Source organism: Lontra canadensis, unplaced genomic scaffold, assembly GCF_010015895.1.
Source record: "Lontra canadensis isolate GAN:19392208 unplaced genomic scaffold, GSC_riverotter_1.0 scaffold2646, whole genome shotgun sequence".
NCBI classification, from domain to species: Eukaryota; Metazoa; Chordata; class Mammalia; order Carnivora; family Mustelidae; genus Lontra; species Lontra canadensis.
This window is the reverse complement of record NW_022633630.1, coordinates 1,839-5,424: the sequence shown is the minus strand read 5'-3', so window position 1 is coordinate 5,424 and position 3,586 is coordinate 1,839. Positions and strand designations below refer to the sequence as shown.

Sequence of the window (3,586 nt, the reverse complement as noted above, 5' to 3'; positions counted from 1 at the left end):
TCTCAAAAGAGGTTCTCTGGCTTTAGCCACTACAAGTAGTGGCTTGGGGAGAGATTCCCCAAAATGGAATATGAATTAATATTTTTTTTTCATTTTAATAGGATCTACTGTCCAATTACTATGCAAAAGGCAGAAACAATTTTTGCTCCTACTAGCAAATCTCTGAACATCTGTTTCCCCACAGCCTCATTAGGACTGGATGTTAACTGCTCATTTAATTTTTTTCATCATGGTGTAAGTTCACTCATCAACCCCCATCACCTATTTCCCTGTCCCCACCCCTTCGCCTCTGGTAGCATTAGTTACCAGTCACCGTCAGTGCTCCCTACAGTTCAGAGTCTGTTTCTTAGTTTGTCTCTTTTTTCTCTTTGCTCATAGGTCTTGTTTAGTAAATTCCACATACAAGTGAAATCATACGGTATTTGTGTTTCTCTGAGTGACTGACGTCACTTGGCATAATACCCTCTTCTTCTGTCTCTGATCGCAACTGGCAAGATTGTATTCTTTTTTATGGCCAAGTAATATTCCGTCACCGTCCTTCTCCATCCATCAGCTGATGGACATCTGGGCTCTTTCCACGATCGGGCCATTGTGGACACTGCTGTTCTAAACACAGGGGCACACGTGTCCCTGTGAATTAGTGGTTTTGTGTTTGTGGGGTAAACACCCAGGAGTGCAGTTGCTGGGTTGTGGGGTAGCTCCATTCCTAACTGCTGACCCTCCATGCTGTTGTCCCGACTGGCTGCACCAATTTGCCTTCCCATGCACAATGCGTGAGAATTCCCCTTTCTCCACATCCTCGCAACCTTTGCTGTTTCCTGACTCCTCGATTTCAGCCCTTCTGACTGGTGTGCGCTGGTATCTCGTGCTGGTTTTGATTGGCACTTCCCGGGTGATGAGTGATTTTGAGCATCTTTTCGTGTGTCCGCTGGCCATCTGTAGGTTTTCTGTGGAGAAGTGTCTGTTCATGTCTTCTGCCCATTTTTAATAGGATTATTCCTACTTTGGGGTGTTGAGTTTTATAAATTCTTCATCTACTTTGATTAGTAGCTCTTGGGTTCATTGGATACATCATGTGCAGATGTCTCCTCCCATTCTGTAGGTTGCCTTCTAGTTGTTTTGTTTTTTGTTTTTTTTTGGCTTTGATCACGTCTTTATTCAAAATTAGGTATTCAAAATTATTGGACTTTTATGAGCAAACGTTAAGTTCTTAGGCAGCTGGCTCCTTGCAGAGGGATTCTTTTCTGCAGGCTTCTTGTCAGCGGCTGATTTCTTCGTAGCTGCAGCCTTTCTCCCCACCACAGGCTTCTTGCCTGGAACCCCCTTCTCATCTGATTTGGCTTCTAAGGCTGCTGCCGCCTCATCTACCCAGAGTTTGAGATTCTTGGCCCAGCGCATGGTCTTTGCATAGGGGTTTAGCTTCAACCTGATTCTCCAGTTCTCCCCTGCGTTCTTCTTCAGACCCGGTGATGACTCTTCTGGCGTGGTGCTCGGAGGGCTCTTTGGATCTCTGGACTTTTCAAGATTCTGCTAAGGTCTGTATTAAGCATCTCATGCACAGGAAGGTTGTACTGACTCTTGAGGGAGGCAGGCTTCTGCCAAGTGCCATACAGATCGTCTAACCTGTGGAAAGCACTCTCGGTCCAAATGCAGAAACGTCCCACATGCCCACGAGGAGCAAGTTTCAAAATGTTCAGTTTGCTTACATTAAGTAAAGTAATTCCAGGATGTTTCTGAAGGCCTTGATGATACCGCTGTCTTCACAGTAGATGATGCAGGTCCCCTGCACTGGATACGACAACGGTTTCTCATTTTGCCCTTGCCAGCTCTCATTTGCCGAGAGGCATAGACCTTTTTGATATCATTCCAGGCTTTAAGTTTTTTAAGAAGCAAAACAGCCTCCTTGGTCTTCTTGTAGCCTTCAACTTTATCTTCGGCCACCAAAGGAAGTTCAGGAACTTCCTCAGTATGAAGACCTTTAGACATGACCAGCGCTGGTAAGCCCGAGGCAGCCAGGGCAGAGCAGAGGGCATACCGCCTCTGTGTCGTGTTCACTCTGCGATGCCAACGGCGCCAGGTTTTGGTGGGTGCAAACATGTGGCCCCCACGACACCTGTTTCCAAAAGCAGCCTGGCCAGAACGGAGAGTCCCACCGCCTCGAACTCCGGGCACTGGAGCCACAGCTCTGCCAGTCCCCAGACTCAGTTCCGGTTTGATGACCTGCTGACTCACTGACAGCGCATGGCTGTCTGCTGTTTTGGGGCAAGTCGATGTGAACAAAGTTCACAATATCTGGTCGAATGGGAGCCTTGAACACAGCAGGCAGAGTAACACTTTTGCCAGATGATTCCTCCTTTTCGGAGAACACAGATATCAGTGGGCGAGCACACGCTATCGTGGGGAGATGAGAGGGCTGCCTTCTAGTTTTGGTCATTATTTCTCTTCCTGTCTAGAAGCTTTTTATTTTCATGGAATCCCACTAGTTCATTTTTGGTTTTGATCCCTCCCCTCAGGAGACGTGCCTAGAAAGAAGTTGCTGCGGCCAGTAAGAGAGAGGCGACGGCCTGTGTTCTCCCCTGGGGTTGCCACGGTTTCCTGTCTCACATTTCGGTTTTTCATCCATCGTGAATTTATTTTTGTACGTGGTGGAAGGAGGTGGGTCAATTTCATTCTTTTGCATGTGGCTGTCCAGTTCCCCCCGAACCGTTTGTCGAGGAGACTTTTCCCATGGGATAGTCATCCCTGCCTTGTGGGAGATCGACGGGAGAGTGGAGGGCCCATCTCTGGGCTCTCTGTTCCATCGATCTCTGTGTTTCTGGGCCAGTACCATGCTGTCGTGATGGTGACAGATTTGTAACCAAGCTTGAAGTCTGGAATTCTGATGCCACCAGCTGTGTTTTTTTTTGTTTTTTTTTTTTCCAAGATTGCTTTACCTACTCAAGGTCTTTTGTAGTTCCATGCAAATATTAGGATTGGTGGTTCTAGCTCTGTGGAAATGCTGGTATTTGGATAGGAATCGCAGGAAAGTGTAGACAGTCTTAGGTAGTAGAGGCGTTTCAACCATTCTTGATATTCCACCTCAAGAGCATGGAAGGTCTTTCTACTTGATTGTGTTGCCTTCAGTTTCTTTCGTCAGTATTTTATGGTTTTCACGGTACAGGTCTTTCATCTGTTTGGTTTAACTTATTCTTGGATGTTTTATATAGTTTTTTGTGTGATTGAAAGTGGTGTGTTTTTTTTTTTTAAAGATTTTTAAAATTTATTATTTGACAGACAGAGATCACAAGTAGGCAGAGAGGCAGGCAGAGAGAGAGAGAGGAGGAAGCAGGCTCCCCACTGAGCAGAGACCCCGATGCGGGACTTGATCCCAGGACCCTGAGATCATGACTGGAGCTGAAGGCAGAGGCTTAACCCACTGAGCCACCCAGGTGCCCCAAGTGGTGGTGTTTCTTAATTTATTTTCTGCTCCTTCGTTATTGGACTGTAGGAAAGCAACGGGTTTCTCCATATCGATATTGTATCCTGCAGCTTCTCTGAACTCCTGTGTCTGCTTAGTCACTTTTTGGTGGAGTCTAAGGTGTCCCCT

General features: G+C 46.5%; 1 pseudogene; it reads right to left on the bottom strand.

The window, feature by feature from the left end:
- Positions 1–1,201: 1,201 nt before the first annotated feature.
- LOC116863733 lies at positions 1,202–2,434 on the bottom strand (annotated as a pseudogene).
- Between the last annotated feature and the right edge of the window lie 1,152 nt (positions 2,435–3,586).